General features: G+C 39.9%; 2 non-coding genes across 2 annotated transcripts; both read right to left on the bottom strand.

The window, feature by feature from the left end:
* Positions 1 to 9,512: 9,512 nt before the first annotated feature.
* Positions 9,513 to 9,584, bottom strand: TRNAC-GCA. The gene has a single exon. It is a non-coding gene; the product is annotated as a tRNA-Cys (tRNA).
* Positions 9,585 to 12,185: 2,601 nt separating this feature from the next.
* TRNAC-GCA lies at positions 12,186 to 12,257 on the bottom strand. Its single transcript has one exon. It is a non-coding gene; the product is annotated as a tRNA-Cys (tRNA).
* Between the last annotated feature and the right edge of the window lie 4,962 nt (positions 12,258 to 17,219).

The following is a 17,219-nucleotide window of genomic DNA, read 5'->3' as shown; positions in this document are numbered from 1 at the left end:
CTAGACTTGCATGATGCATAAAGTTAGAAGTAAAGAGAGACAAGATTAGTATTTCTTATAGGAAGGAAGTTTGAAAGGAAGCCAAAATTTGAGAACCCTCGCCCCCATCCTCACCCCCTACTCCCTCATTCCCACTCTCCACTACTCCTCCCACCCATCCACTGACCCCTCAGCACAATGTGCAACAGATCCCTTGAGGCCAAAATAGGCTACCAGAGTTAGGAGAAAGTTGTGAACTATAGGGATGCTTTGAGGAAGAAAACAAAGGACTATTATCTTGTGAAGGAAGAAATGATTATTTTATATTTTATAGAAAGGGACACAGAGGTGAAAAGTAGGATCTTAGCAATTTTAAGTAAATATGCTTAAGGACAGAAGAAAATAAAACATAAAATTAAAAAAGAAACAGTATGTAAGGATGACATGAAGTTTGGAATTTTCTTTAAAACACTCTTGCATAATGAAGGGGATGGAAGAAAAGACATGAAACAAGATTGGCAAAACATTGACAACTCTTCAAACTTGGTAATGGAAGTTTATTATAATTCTCTCCACTTTTGTGTGTATTTGAAATTTTTTTCATAATAAAAAAGGTTTTTTTTAAAAAAAAAAAAAAAAGAAAGAAAGAAACAATCATACTGCTCAGATAGAAAGAATATGAAAGCACTTCAATTGCTAAAGTCATCTGTTGAAGCAAGGAAGAGCTCAGAATTTCAAGAACTTATAGTAAAACTCTATGGATTTGATCCCAAGATATGAGCTGGAGTCAGTCTCAACTATGGGTTCCAGAATGCAAGCAAGACAATCCATTGACCCTAGAAAAGAAAAACCCTCACATTCTTACATTTAAGGATTGCCATGCAATATTTAAATGGGACATCCTAAAAAATTATTTACCTAAAATTCAAATTCAACTGAGTGTCTTGTATTTTTATTTGCTAAATCTGGCAATCCTATCAATATTCTATTAACTTACGGAAGCTTGACACCACCATCACACGTTGACCCAAGTATAGTTGTTACCTCGATTCTTGTCACTGCCTTCCCTCTTCTGCCCCCCTCCTATCTCTCTTCTTTCTTCCCCAAACATTTTCATCATTTTTTTCTTCTCTCGTGTCTGTATCGTATGGTTAATTGTGTGAATAATAAACCTACTTTACGTATACAAATCAAAGGAACGTTTTCTCAAAATGATACCAGTTAGTGATAAACTTAGATTCAAAACAGTCAGGTTAACATCTCACTGGCATTGGAGTTTTCTAATTTACTGCATTTCTTTCCAGTACTGAAAACCTCAAAGTTGAGAACTTAGAAATATCAGGGAAGAAAAGTGAGGGAACATGAATGAGAGAGGCAGTTTGGCCCTGAATCCCCCACAGAGAGGGGTACTTTTAGTCTAGTCATTTACGCCTTCGAAAGTGAACCTAATAATTGGTCTTTTTTTTAAAGAAAAGATAAGTTTTATTTTTCAGAAGTGTTTTTTAAAGGCAAAAAAAAAATCAAAAGTAATAGATATTAATGAACAGTTCTCTTTTGCTAACACTTAGTAAAAACAAAGAATTTCACAAGTGTTCTAATTAGTCCTCAACCCCCAAAAGTGATGGGTGGCATGAATTATTATTATAGATTTATAAAGAGAGAAACAAGTGCAGAAAGGTGGAGGGACTAACTGGAATTCCGATCTCAGGGTTTTGTGTGTAAGAAAATTAGGCTTTGGTTATGAAGAGTAAAACCCAGGCCTTACTGGATCTCTGAAAACATTGGAGCATGATACCTCAGGATGCATTTGCTTGCAGGTGATAGACAACACAACAAATAGGGGATTTTATGAATATCGTAACTGAAAAATCTAGGCGTTATCTAGATTCTGGTGTGACTTGCTCTAAGGGCTGAACCGTATAAGGAGGTCTTGGGTTTTTCTCTCCATTTCTCAGGTCTAACTTCCTCTGCACTAGCAGCTTCATCGGCAGAATGGACTAAAGCTTATGGGTTTTATTTAGCAAAAAAAAAAAAAAAAAAAAAGCTCTATAGCCTTTGCATACTTTCAGGTTCAAGGCTTGCAAGAAAAAAGGAAGCCCTTCCCAAAAGAACCATAAACAGTCCCTTTGAAAATCATTTCTTAACCACTCATTGTAGAGAAGGAAATCCAATTGACTGCCTTCAGGCCCTCAACCAAAAATGGATCATCCCAAAGCAAATGTCCAAAATAGGATAAACTCAAGTGATTGTTTTCTGCCTTGCAATCAAACCTTTGGATTCTGAGCAGTAGCACAACCAAATGGCATTTCTTAGATCACTCGAGTTCTAAGCTCTTACCTGGCTCTTTCTCAGGTGAGTCAACACACCTCCTGTGTTTGAGAAGTATGCTCTTTGGGCTCTCTACAGAAGGGTCTGTAGACATCAGCTCCTGCTCCTCAGAAACAAACTCAGAAGTGAAGCAGCATAAGAATTAGAAAGAAAAAGCCAGTGACATCAACGCAGGACACATCCAAAACATACCGTGAATATTCTTCAAATCCAAGTTGCAGTACACTACAAGGAGCCCTGACCGAGAACTAGATGGAAAACAAAATGGAATGAGATAAAATCCAGAGGCTACGTAAGAGACCCCAGTTATGTTGCTGACATTGACAGGCTAAGCTGAGCCATGTGATTACTTCTCAATTCCCTGAGAAGGGAACCTGTAAGCAACGCAAGGGTAATCTGTGAAATGCCCCAGGATTAAAGTTAAACCCACACTTTTCCTTTATCATCTCTCAATTCCCTTTGTATAATTTGACTCTATGACAACTAGTCATACCAAAATGTGAATTTAGATGTAGCAGTTATGTATTGCTTTTAATCCAAGATCTATTTTTAATTTTTTATGGTAAAAGAATCCTTTTTTTTTTTTTTTTTTTTTAAGATAACCCTACTCCTGATCTTAGTGTGGTTTGAATGGGGCGGACCAACTCCTCAGCTCTAGAAATGTTCATATCAGAGAAATTCTATGGCTATTACTGCATGACCAGCTCAGAAACAGGCCAATGAGATTTAATCACAGGACTAGAAAAACCAGAAATTTTCCTTTTGTCCTGGGGTGGCTATAAGGGAAGGAAGTAAACTTGGGTCAACTTGGAGAGAATCTTCCTGAGATGTTAATGGAGAAAGCGAATCCAAGAAAAGGAGAGAAAGAGATTCCTGGTAACATAACTTGGTGTTCTGGATCCAGCCACATTTACACCCAAAGTTGAAACCTAGATTTTTCATTTAAATTCCTGTTTTCCTAAAACTAGTTTGAGTTGGGTTTCTGTTGCATGCAACAGAAATACACTCAATCAGGGCCACTGCTAGCCCATACACACCTCTCTGAAAATTATCCGTGAGGATTTAATGCTCAGCAAATCAATGGCACGTGCTCATTGGAAAAAGACTGCCTGTCTTTAAGGCACAGGTGGTCTAAGCTAACTTGGCTAGTGGAGTGTGGGCTGCATTTCAGCCACTATTCACCCTCCCAGCTAAGCAGCTTTGTATCATGTTTGAACTGTATATATTCATGTGACAGCTCTGAGCCTGGTTAACATACAAAAACTCAAATTAATCTCTTATTGACAAAGGCTTTGGTTATGTTAGGACAAGCAGACTCACCAAGCAATTAGGGGATGATCAATGTACCAGTTATCAATTCATGTAGGAGGTGCTCAATAAATGACTGAATCATCATTTTAAAGAGAAAAGACCTCTTGAATATCAATATCAACCTAGACTGAACACTGGAAATAGATAAAAAGGGCTCTCCATCTAGTGGGTGGTATGTGACACCTGGCCAAAGACAAAGGTCAGCATTTGGAATCTGCCAGAATGGGCCGGCAGAGCATCTTAGAAATTGGGTGGTATGTGGCAGGAAGCTTTCTCCAAAACCGACCTGTGGTGGTTTTAAAATAGGCCCAGAAACCTTTGACACTCCTCCCTTCAGATAGTACAGCCTAATTCCCCTTCCCTCGATTGAACTAACCTTAGAGACTTGCTTCTAACAAATAAAATGTGACAGAAATGAGGTTTTATGACTTCAGGTAATAGATCTTACAAAGTATGCTTTACTCTCTCCCAGAGCATTCATTGCTGGAGAAGCTGGCTGCCACCTCATGAGGACACTAAAGCAGTCCTACAGAGAAGACTAGACGGCAAAGAGCTGAGGGTGCTCGTCAACGGCCAGCATTGGTTTGCCAGGCATGGAAGTGAGCCACCTTGAAAGCGGCATGTCCATTGGTAGTCAAGCCTTCAACCATTCCATACCTTGACCTCAACCTCATGAGAAATCCTGAGTCACCACCACCTACCCAAGTTGTTCCTGAATTCCCATCCTTCAGAAACTATGTGAGACAACAAATGTTTATCAGGATGTTAAGTCAATAAGTGTTGGGGTAATTTTTCATTGCAGCAATAGATAACTAACATGCTGAGAAGAACAAGACTCCAGACACTAAGAGCAGTAAGAGGCAGGTAGGACTTGAGCTCCAGAAGACACGGAGCACTGAGCCAGGACCAAGACAGGAGCTCAAATATGGAAATTAAGGTAGTCCATTCAAGAGAAACTACACGATTGCCTGAGTCCTAGAGGCAGAGCTATGAATTCAAAGGTTCTGCTATGTCCCTTAACTTGGAGTCCCATTGATGCAGAGCCTGGGGCAGGAATTAGCGTCAAAGTTTGGATAGTAATTGGCCAGTCCTCCTGCATGGGTCAAAACCTGGTGGAAATGTTGGCTTCCTGGTCTGGCTCCAGGCAGACTAAGGTTCCAGGGGCTCAACTGCACCAGATGAGTTGTCTGGAGCCACCAGACACAGGGACCAAGGGACAAATAGAAATCACACCATGTGGCAGATTGGTATAATGCAAAAGATGAGGAGTCAAAATCAGAGCTAGAAGAGAGTACATAACTGAGACAGAACAAATTGTAACATCTCAGGATGAAGGCTGGAAGAAGAGGAACCTGAATCAGGCAGGGCCGCCAGGGCAGCAATGGGAGCAGGGACTGGGCAGGCCAGGTTAAAGGCTCAAGCTAGATCAGGGTTTTTCAAACCTTAATGTGCCTCAGTAGCTTTTACAAATACAGACTACTGGGCCCACCCTGCTCAGAGATTCTAATTCTAAAGCCAAAGGAGAATCTGATCATCTGCATTTCTTACCAGTTCCCAGGTGTTGCTGATGCTCTTAGTGCACTTTGAGAAGCACTAAACTAGGTAAAAGGGCTGGAATTATACAGGACGTTGGGACTCAGTCCATGTGAGCAGGAAAAATGTGTAGTGGAGGCATCTTTGTGCAGAGAACCATTCATGTTCTCTGAATCTAATTAGATATCTGCATGTCCTACCTCATGCCCTTTTTATATTTCTTAAGTTCCACCCTGTTCTGTTCTGTGCTACGTCTTTCACCACTGAAAATAAAGTAACGGTGAAATAATTGCTATCATTTATTGAGCAGTTAATATGTACTCATTGATATTATATTATACAGTTCTGACATCACAGTAAAGGGATCACTATTACTATCCCCAATGTACAAATGTAAAGAACCCAGAGATTACAGAGTTAGTTAATGGGCTCAAAATCATTTAGGGAGCAAGAATAAAATTTTAGAAGTTATCCTTCTGTAAAACAGAGAAAGTGAAAGGAAAAGATGAGAGGGAGAGAGAAGGGGAGGGGGAAGGGGAGGAAGAGAAGGAGGGGGAGGGGAGGAGGGGGAGGGGGAGAGGGAGAGGGTGAGAGAGAGAGAGACCTTTGTAAGCAGGAAGCCCAATTTCCCCTGCCATAAACAAACTCTATCAGGTAGCAAAAAGTACCACATAATGAGCTTTAGCTGTCATTTCTTTTCAAAGATAATAGAGTTGGTACCTTTTTTAACGAAATTGTAGATGCTATTTATTTCCTTTTAAAATAAATAAGGTTCCTTTGATTTTCCTCTAAGAACCCTTCTATATGGCAACCTTCAAAAACATCAAATAGAAGTCAGGGGAATTCTCCAAGTTGATGTTGATTTATTTCTTTTTTATTATGTGAAAAATGACTCATTTGTGGTTTATTTATTTGCAGTTCTGACCCGAGAGACAAAGCCTATCTGAGTCTGATTAGCACTGAGTTAATTAAAGTTGGATAGAAACATTGGGAACAACAGAAATGTCCAGCATATTATTTATGTAATCCATATGATACATGCCACGCAGCATTTCAAATGCGTATGTTTTAGAAAGGTTTTAGAATATTTAACATTATATACAGGTTATATTGTTAAATGAAAAAATTCAGTTTATAAATTTCAAAAATTGTGTCTTAGGCTGTCTTAGGTTGGGTTCCCACAGAAGCAGACGCTAATTCAAGGTCAGTAGCTTATTTGGTGACTGTAGGTCACACTGGTAAAGGAGAGAGGAAGCGAGACATAGGGAAGGCAGCCAATGAAAGTTGCATTGTCATGAAAGTGACTACTGACGAAAACCAGCTTAATCTCACTGGAAGTCCGGAGCCAAGGTAAAACCATCCCGGCTCAGAGTTATGCCAGGAAGGGATAAGGAATCTGGGGTGTTTAAACAGCAACTTCCGTCAGTCATCGTTTGAGGGGTGCCCCCAGGGGCCATTAATTCTCTGGCACTTCCAGCTCGCCATAAACAGATGTAGAATAAACTCTGGCAATTAGAATAAGGCAAGACCAAAGCTTCTGTGTTGTTAGTTTTCGAAAAGCGCTATGCCAGGGAGCTGGAGTGAAAGGTAGTGAGGCAGAGAAAGAAGGTTTAGTGAGGGCAAAGTTGCATTTCCAAGCTGGCCATCATTTGGTAATTAGTGCGATTGATTGTTTAAACTTATAAGCTCTCTCTTAGAACATGCATGAACTGTTGAATTCCATGACAATCTGTCCTGAGGGAGGGAGGAGAAGACGTCAGCCCTCAGCTCTGCGTCTCACTGGTGAAAGGACTCCTCGGTGCACGAACTCCTCGACACGTCCAGAGTCTGCCTGTGGAGGCACCAACTGGGTCTCAGGGCCTCTCACACTTCAAAAGCAAGAGGATCCCAACAGTAGGGGCATCCGGCATAGGTAGGAGAGAGGGGACTGCAGGGTGCTGCCTGGGAGAAGCCGATGGAGTCCGTACACACTTGGTCATCCCAGTGGCGGTCAGGGTAGACAAGCTGGCCGAGGGCCTCAGAAAAAGTCAAGGCCAAGAGGATCTGAGATGTTGCCTAAGATTTGCCTAATACATTTTTGTGAAATAAATATTTACACATATACTCACATAAAATATGTATTTACATGTACAAACACAAGCGCATATAAAAAAAACAAGAGTTAAAAAAAAAAGACAGTGGTGGAGATTCTACCAAATTTTATTCCCTCCTATATTCTTTGATATATGTTTAAAGGTCTATCCGATAAAAATATTTTGATTTTATAATGGGTATATGCCATGTGGACAGTTTTAGAAAGAGAGGCAGAGTAGCAAACATTTATTTTTTAAACAAACTGGTAAAAAAATTATTATTCTGTGTTTTATTTGATGGGCATAGACAAGTTCTCTTCTTTAATAAAGGGTCATCTTTTAAAAGATTGTCTAGAAAAGCAGAAATAAGCTGCTTTTTAAACATGAGAAGTATAACTCTTGCCTTATAATCAAATCAGTTTCCAAATAACTTAAAAATATATTTTGTTTATATACTCATATCATTCATTTATTCATTTATGCAATTAGCCAACAGCTGTTGTTCACTAAATATTTTTTGAGCCCCTACTATGGGCAAGCTACTTGTCAGTCACTGGTAATTACAAGAAGAATCGAAAGAATTGCCATCATCTAAGGGACCACATTGGAGTGGTTAAGACAGTTTATGGCAGAGAAAATTAGTACTCAGTGTCCAAATGCTTCCTTACTTTTTGAGCCTCAATTGCAATGAAACTGGGGCCTTGTAACTAATTCTGTTCAAAGAACTGTGAGAAGAAATGATGCGTGTCACTTCTGGGCTAAGGCAGCTATGGACTGGTGTGACTCCCCAACTCTCTCTACCCCTGGAACGATGGCCATAGATGCCACATTTTACTAGATGACGTAGCTACAAGAGGGACGAGGGCCACCGGACCTGCATCAGATCTTGCATGGATAAGATACAACCTTTATCATGGTGAGCTCTTGAGATTTCACGGTTGTTGCCACAGTATAGCCAAGATTAGCCTGACTGACACATGGACATATAAATCTTTACAATACACCATGTAATAACATAAAAGAGAGGTAAATTCAATGTGCTATGTAAACAAAGAAAAGGTTGCCATTTGTACCTCCAATACTAAATCAAAATAGGCACCTGGAGGAACAGCTTTCCCCACAGCCTGAACTGAGTGCAAATCTTTTTCTTGCTCTGGGACACACAAAAAAATTGACAATCTTATGGATTATGGTTATCTAGTTAATATACCAGAGAAGCATATCCAAATACATTGCCATCGAAATCCAAAGAAACCCATCAAGTGATATATGGTGTCTCTCCTTTTAGAAGGCATAACCTGAGAAGCCTCAGGTACTGAACCCTTAAAAATTTTACAATGTAGCAGACTCTTAAATTGTTGCAGTATTTTTCTTCCATCCCTTAAACCGTGACAAAGGCACAATTCCTTTGTGGTATTTTCCCCTAAAATCCATAACCTCAATCTCATTGTGAGAAAATATCAGACAAACCCAAAGTGAGGGGCATTCTACAAAATATCTGACCAGGACTTGCAAAAAAGTCTTATGGTTACACACACACACACACACACACACACACACACACACAGAAAGACTGAGAAATTCTCAGAGATTAAAGGAAACTAAGGAGACATTATAACTCAGTACAACCTGGTATCCTGAACTGAATCCTAGAACAGAAAAGAGATATCAGTGAAAAAACTGGTGAGATCTGAATGAAGTCTGTGTATTGGTTAATAGCATTGCACAGATGTTTATTTCATAGTTTTGGTAAATATGCCATGGTTATGCGAGATGTTAACATTAGAAGAAGCTGTGGGAAGAGCATACGGGGCTTCTCTATACCATTTTTACAACTCTTCTGAAAATTTAAAATTAGTAGAAGATGAAAAATTTGAAGAAAGGAAAATAGAAAAGGTCTGATTAATAAAATTGAATATATAGGAAAGAAGAATTTAAAGTAGATGTGAGAAAGCACGTGTGTATATATGTGAATTTTTGTCTGCTGTTATGTCTGTGGGATGGAGTGAGTACTGGTCTGTGTATGTACGTGGTTGGTGGTATCTGGTCTGCGGGTGTGTGTCTATAGGTCTCTAGGTGTGTGGCTGTGTTTGCCTGTGTTCATGTTGGAGAAAGGGTGAGTTTATGTGAATACGCAGCTCTGCTGTGAAAGAATTAATGAGCCAAGGTGCTTACATGAACCTGAGAGTGAGAATCTCCTTAAATTTTGAGCCCTATACACCTACCTTGTTGGCCTCACCCTAGATGCAATACTTTAATGAGGTGGCCAAGAGTTGCAAAACAGCATTCAGGGGGCACCTGGATTTGAACCAGGGACCTCTTGATCTGCAGTCAAATGCTCTACCACTGAGCTATACCCCCTGATGGGAATAAGCATCCTATAAATACTTATTCCACTATTATGAGTTACATCATTCTTCGTAAATACCTTTGAAGCTGAGATTCCTCCCGGATTTAAATTCATTCCCAATTCTCTTCTAGCTACTCCACCTACTGCTTTTCCCAGCGCCTGTATGTTAATTTTCTTCCCAGCACCTAAAGCTCAGTGCTATATTCCAAGTTTAATTCTAAAGCTTTTAAAACACACCACCAACTGCCCATAAACCTCCAGGCACATTGGTGAATGCTTTAACTATTATGAGCCACCAAGGAGTATTGGACATGAAGGGCATCTTATCTGGGTATCCACGAATGGACCTCAGAGGTTCATGTACAACACTAAAATTATAGGCAAACATTGTGTATGTGCATGTATTGTATATTGTGCATATTTTCATTAGATTTTCAAAGGGGACTGAGTCCAAGATGAACTGTGTCATTTTAGTTAAAGAAAAAAAAAAAACTGGATGTTCCAAAGTGCAAAATTCACCTTTAAACATCTCTAATTCCTATTTCCCTGAGTTGTAATCTGAGGACTTTTAATCTTGTGTATATACATGATTGAGAAGAAAGGTCAAGGAAATCATCGTTACAACCAATTCTCTCTGATCAGGTCTATCAGCTGCCCTGGAGCTGAGGAGCAAACCGCAGCCAGAGCCCAGGTTCACAAGTTCTCTGAGGCCCTCAGACACTCACTTCCAGCCTCTCCACTCTGAGGTTCCTTACAGGAACCCCAGATTTCAAACCTAGTACACCCAAAAATAAACGTCCTCTTCCTGCCCAAGCCTGCATCTCCTCCTATTTTGCTCTGTTGTAATAATAACAGCTTATATTTATTGGATGCTTGCTATGTGCTGGGCACAGCACTAAAATTTTACTCATAACTCTATTGAATCATTACAAAAATCCCATAAAATAGGTATTGTTGTTATGAGCATACTGATTTGCCCGTAAGGAAACTGCTGCACAAAGCGGTCACACAGCTAGGAGGTGGAGGGGCTGGCATTCCAGGGCAGGCTCAGGACTGAGAGCTGCACCTGACCAATCATCAGGATAGCCTCCTCCCTGTCTGAATTGGTGACACCACTGTGTACTCAATCATTTGGTCAAAACATAACTCAACTCTGGGCTTCTCCCACCCTCTCTTTCTTGACCAGTTTCAGTTAATCTCCAGAGTTTAAAAACTGTTGATTTTAGCTGTGACATCACTTAGACCCATCCCTAGCCCTACATTGGCAGAGTCACCCCCTCCTAAATGGCTTCGGGGCCTCCACCCCTCACATCCATCCCCATGCTGCTTCCAGAGCAGCCCATTTTAAAACAAAGTCTATCTATCTAGGTCACTCCCCTTTAAAGGCCTTCACAAAAAATTCCAAGTCTCTTAACACGACTTGCTAAGTTCTTACATTTGGATCCCTATCTGCCTCTTCAGCTTCAGCTTCAGCTTCAGCTTCTGACACTCCTCCTAACCCATGTTGTGCTGTAGCTGCCTCCAACTGCTTCTCTCAGGCTCCAGCCTTTGCCTGCGTCGTTTTCTCTGCCTAGAACTCAACCACCACTCCCCATACCCCAAACTTCGCTCCACGCTCCATCCAATGAGATATTATTCATCTTTGGAACCCTGATTTGCCATCAGCTCCTCTCAGAAAGCCTCCCTTAACTTCCTCTCCTCTAAACAGAAGCAATCACTGCCTCCTCTGCATTGCTGAAGCTGGAACAGGTTGGTACAGCTTACATGACTCTGATTTCGTATTTTATAGACCTACTTCCTGGTCGAGAGTACACGGAGGCCATGGGCTATGTCTTATTCACCTCTGGGCTCACGCTTTGCACAGCTCTGGCACAGAGTAGGTGCTCAGTGTATGTTGTTCAAGCTGATCTAAAGATATAGCAGGGCCTGTGCTGTGGGCAGGAGTTAGGCCTAGACTGTCTGACCTCTGACCCATGCCTGAGTCCTGAAGGAAGCCACCTAAGTAGTAGTGTGCAGGGATGGAAGAAATAAAAGGAAGGGGGATAGAAATTCCTTAAACTTTAGAGCAGGAAAAGAATGCAGTTCCCTAAATTTCAGGCCAGTTCAAGTTTACTCCTAGCAATGTTTTGTGAATAAAGACTCTATTCCTTGACTTACCCCAGGGTACTACAAAGTGTGGGCACAGTCACCAAGTTCCTGGGTTGGCCTTGCAGTCGAAAGGTCCTAAAACTCAAAGGACAGTCCTAGCACCTTGGGACCATTGCTAAGTGGAATTTTGTCACAAAGCTTTTACCACTAGGAGAAAAGTACGAGTCGTATAATGAAGTCAATGAGAGTGTATGATCTGAGTTCAAATCCTAGACCTGCTCTTGTGGTTTTTTGACCTTGAGCCAATTTACTGAGCATTTCCACTTCTCAATCTCCTCCTATAAAGTGGAAATGTTAATAATAGGTATCTTTTAAATTTTGGCAGGAAGCAGAGGAGCTAATTAATGTAAAGAACCTAGAATGATGTCTGGCATATACAGAAGGGACATTATTATTCAACCAGGTATGAGCAACAAAAGATAACAGTCGATCCATATTCTTTGTAAGCAACAAGAGGAGTGGAGAGGGGGTACCTGGACTTGAACCAGGGACCTCTTGATCTGCAGTCAAATGCTCTACCCCTGAGCTATACCCCCCATCAAGCTGAGTTGTTTTTATGATCTCTCACCCTCTCTCTCTCAACATTCTAGTTCTAAAAACTTTCAGTGACTCAGGGGAGCTTTAATTAGAGAGAATGATGCCTGGAGAAAGTCTATGGGCATTACAAGTCTTAGAAGAAGTTATTATGAAAAAAGACAGGACTCCTGGGAACTGAATTCTCTAAGACGAGAAACTCTTAGACATTCCCATACTCAAAGCCTCTCCTGTTCACCATATCTTACATAAAATGAATCTCAATTCCAAGCAAAAATCATCAGGTTTTCCACAAATGGCAAAATCAATATAATGTGGATGATTGGATTCCTGTCACACTTCCCTTAGCTGAGGCTCCTAGCAACTGAGATTCTCATTCTTCCTCATGGCTTCACAGAACTGAGCTCATAACTGACACTCAATAGATATTTGTTGCATTAAATTGATTCTGAAAAAAAATAAAAACAGTAGTTCTCCTCTCGTTACCTATGAGAGACATGTTCTAAGACCTCCAGTGGGTGCCTGAAACCAGGATAGTACTAACCCCTATACATACTATTTTTTCTTATACATACCTACTTATCACAAAGTTTAATTTATAAATTAGGAAAAGTAAGAGACTAACAACAATAATTATAACTGTTATAACAACATAAAAAGTTATGTGAATGTGGTCTCTCTTAAAATATCTTATTGTATTTTATTCACCCTTCTTGTGATAATAGAAGATGATACAATGCCTACATGCTAGGATAAGGTGAGGTGAGTGACGTAGGCATTGTGACATAGTAGCATTAGGCTACTCTACGGGTTACCTAACACAAGCACTAAGACACACTGACAGTTGATCGGATAACCAAGATGGCTACTAAGTGATAATGGGAGGGGAGTGGTCAGGGAGCATATGGACAAAGGGATGATTCACAGCCGGGGCCCTGGGCAAGACAGCTTGAGATTTCATTACAGAAGAGTGCACAACTTAAAACTTATATATTGTTTATTTCTGGAATTTCCATTTAACATTTGTGGACCATGGTTGATTGCAGGTCCCTGAAATTACAGAAAGTGAAATCATAGATAACCAAACAGTATTAATATCGACTTGTGTGAGCTAGCTTTTTCAAGCTATAACTGTAAGACGATTTTAGTCCCACAAAAACAGATGGTCGGTGAGTTATATTCTTATGTAACATAACTTGCCTGAAACTTAGAATACTGTCAACTCCAAAAAGGTCATTTGATGAAAAGAAACAAGGGTCCAAAGAAGAGCCTCTTAATCAATTAAGTAAATTATTTATCCTGGTCCTACCACCAGAGAGTCCTTTTCAACTTCAAAACACAACTGCAGTTGGAACCACCTACATTTTTAGCTTCATAAACATCTCTTACCCTAAAAAGCTGTTCAGGTGCTTCTGATGGAAATCTTGCATGGCTAAACCTGTTGGGAAGTCTCTCTTCTGCCTATTTCCCAGACCACATACATTTTCCAGGTCTTTTCAAACAATCCTAAATTTCGAATGGTCTTTTTGGGTCAGGTTATCCTTGTTTGGGAGCCCAGGAAGAAGAGTCTTCCTTTCATTCTTTTTCTCCTTTGCCTCAGGCTGGAATTGAGAGCTAAGAAAAGAATCACAATGTGCTTTGTTCTTTGTTCTTTTATCGCCCTGGACATCAGTGGGAGTTGAGATTTTAGCAGTAACAGATATACTGTGTGCTTCATATCAAAGAACCCCAGTGTTGGAAGGGATCTAGAAATCATTTATTCCAACCACCTCTTTTGCAGACTAAGAAACACGGATGGAGAAAAGCTGAAGAGCCTTGCTTAAAGTCAGACATATCAGTAGCAGAACCAAGAGTTCACCTACTGCAAACAAGGCAGGTGGCTACCAAAGTAACACCCTTAGACGCATTTGTGTCTTTCCACAATGCCAGGTTTATCAAGTAGAACCTTCTCAGATAAATCAATCAGGTACTCATGAAAGTTAACATGAAACACACAGAAAGGGGAAGGGGTAGATACAGAGTCTTATATGACAGAGCAAAGGAATGAAAGTCCCAACTGTCTCCAAAGCAAGTTCTGTTGACTGGCGATATGGATGGTCTCACGTTGGCCCCAAGCCAGCAGATAAAGTGGGGAGAAGGTCAGAGTCTTTGGCTATCAGTGTACTTGTTTGTGATACTCTTGGGTTGAGCTTAAGCATCATCTCTCTGAGGTTTTCAGCTTATATGGTACTTACAGGGTAAAATACTTTTGCTTATTGGCTCTCGCAGTCACTTTTGGGCTGCAGTCATGGCTGACATTTCTGTGGTTTGTAGTGTTTTGGTCATACCCTAAGGGCATTCCCTTCATGCTTGTTTAGCAGTTGACATTACTGTGATGGCTCCCAGTGGAGTTTATTTTGTAAAGTCCAAAAAGTCCTCAATTCTTAATGCTCTATACATTACTCCAATATGTTCAAATTGTATTTAACACATGTTGCACTTACAGCTTATCATGCATGGTTCTAAGCACTTCACAAATACTAATTTGTTTCATCCGTAAAACAACCCAACAAAAGAAAAAGTTATCATCTTCGATTTATGATGAGGAAATTGAGACACAGTGAAGTTAAATAACTTACCCAAGGTCACAGAGCTGGTAAATTTGGCCCTCTGTCCCTAAAGTCATTTGAAAATGCTCAGTGGTAACCAAAGTATAGTGGTGAATTTTATGTCAACTTGGCTGGGCCACAGAGTGCCCAGACATCTGCCCAAACATCACTCTGGGCATGTCTGTGAGAGAGTTTTAGATTAGATTAACATTTGAATTAGTAAATTGAATAAAGCAGATTGGTCCTCCCTTTTGGGGTGGGCTTCATCCAATCTACTGAAGGCCTGAATAGAACAAAATGATTGAGTGAGAGGGACCTCTTCTTGCTTGACTGCTTTGAGCTGGGACATCATCTTGTCTTGCCTTCAGAATCAAACAGAAGCAAAGGTCCATCAAAAAATGAATAGATAAAGGAAATGTGGTATATACATGCAATGGAATGTTATTCGGCCTTTAAAAAGGAGGCAGTAATGCCATTTATGACAAGACAGCTGGGCCTGGAGGATGTTAGTCTAAGTGAAATAAGCCAGAAACAGTGCATAATCCCACTTTTATGAGGACTCTAAAATAGACTCATAGAACTAGACAATAGATAGAATAGTGGTTACCAAGGGCTAGGGAGAGAGGGAAACAGGGAGGTGTCAGTCAGAGGGTCCCGTGTTTCCACCAAGGCAGATGAATAAACTCTGGAGATGTACTCTTCAACGTAGGGCACACAGTTGACAACATTGTACTGTACGCTTAAAAATTTGCTAAGAGGGTAAATCTTATGATAACTGGTATTACTATGAAAGAAAAAAATATATCATTAATTAAATAAAAATAAAGGGAGCAGGAGGAAACTTTTGGAGGTGAGGCGATAAGTTTATGGGCTTGAATGTGGTGTTGGTTTCACGAGTATATACTCATTTCTAAACTCCTCAAGTTGTTGTATATATTACAATTGTACACCTTTGTTAATGTCGATCATACTTTAATAAAGTGATTTTAAAAAGAAAAAAAGGGTAGTTGTCAAGGGCTGGGGAGAGGAAGGTACTTGTATTTACTAGGTATAGAGTTTCAGTTTTACAAGATAAAAGTTCTACAGATCTGTTGCACAACAATCTGAATACAGTTTACGCTGATGAACTATACACTTAAAAATGACTAGGAGAGTCAATTTAATGTTATGTGTTTATTTACCAAAATAAAAAAAAAATACCTATGCTTTAATATTAGAAAGAAGTTGAGTAATGAAGACACCACCTTAAGAAAATCAAACACATGCCTATCGTGAAACCACAGGCACATATCAGCGCTTATCTCACTTGCTGGTAAGCAACTCTGCAACCTCCAACTTAGGGAACAGATTTCCCCTGATTGACAGATCAAGACGAATTCTTCCTCTAACTCAGAAGCAAACCCAAATGTCTCTCAAAGCTTCTAACAGGGCACACCACCACCTCGCATTCATTCCCGCACAGACTGTGTTCTGCTGCCTCTGACCCTGGTACTCACCACTGTCTAGCCATGAACCTGCTGGTTCATGTCTTTCTAGAGTCACTTTATTTATGAAATCAGTCCTGTGTGTATCAGATCATAATTTCTTACTGAAAATATGTAGGTTTTTTTTTTTTCATTTCTCATTAAGCTTTGCTTAGCGGTAACCCTGAAAACTTCAGACCTAACCATCTCTCTTCTGTGGTATACGTAGAACACTGGGCTAGCAGTCAACCCCAGCTCTGCTCAATCAGTCTGATTTTTGGGAATACCCTGAATCTCTTTGGACCCTCTAACCTTTATCTACAGAGAAAAAAAAAGTAGAACTGATGATCTCACAAGACCCCTATCACTCCAAACATTCCAATTTGAAATAAATCTTCTAAATAACACTCTGAATACAGTAAGAGAAGCTTCATCTCTTTTGAAGCTGGAAGTAAATATTTCCAGAAGCAAAAATATTGAGACTTTTATATATTTTCAAAGATATGTCAAACCATATCTCACATACAGCTTTATAAAAGCATATTTCGAAATGAAACTCAAAGCAAATTTAAACATTCAATCACTGTTACTAAATTAGCTCTAATTTTTAGCATACTTATTCACATAGTTTTTGGTCCTTTATTTTTATTTTGATAATCTTGTGTTTTTAATGTATATTGCTGCAATCCTATTTGGATATATATGAAATATAAACTATGAGGAAATAATTAAAATATCCCAGTAGCTCTGAAGAAAAACTCCTTCCGATCAAAACTCCTTTATTATGTCACCTGGGAACAGCTAGTTAATGCATCATGTTAATGTTTCTGGGAAGAATACAGCTCTTAAGGGCCTTAATTGACTTCTAGGAAATGAATTCAGCTTGGGGGAAAATCAAGCATAAACGTTTTGC

Source organism: Rousettus aegyptiacus, unplaced genomic scaffold (genome assembly GCF_014176215.1).
Source record: "Rousettus aegyptiacus isolate mRouAeg1 unplaced genomic scaffold, mRouAeg1.p scaffold_m13_p_4, whole genome shotgun sequence".
NCBI classification, from domain to species: Eukaryota; Metazoa; Chordata; class Mammalia; order Chiroptera; family Pteropodidae; genus Rousettus; species Rousettus aegyptiacus.
Note: the sequence above shows the minus strand (reverse complement) of the source record. Positions and strands in the feature narration are given on the sequence as shown.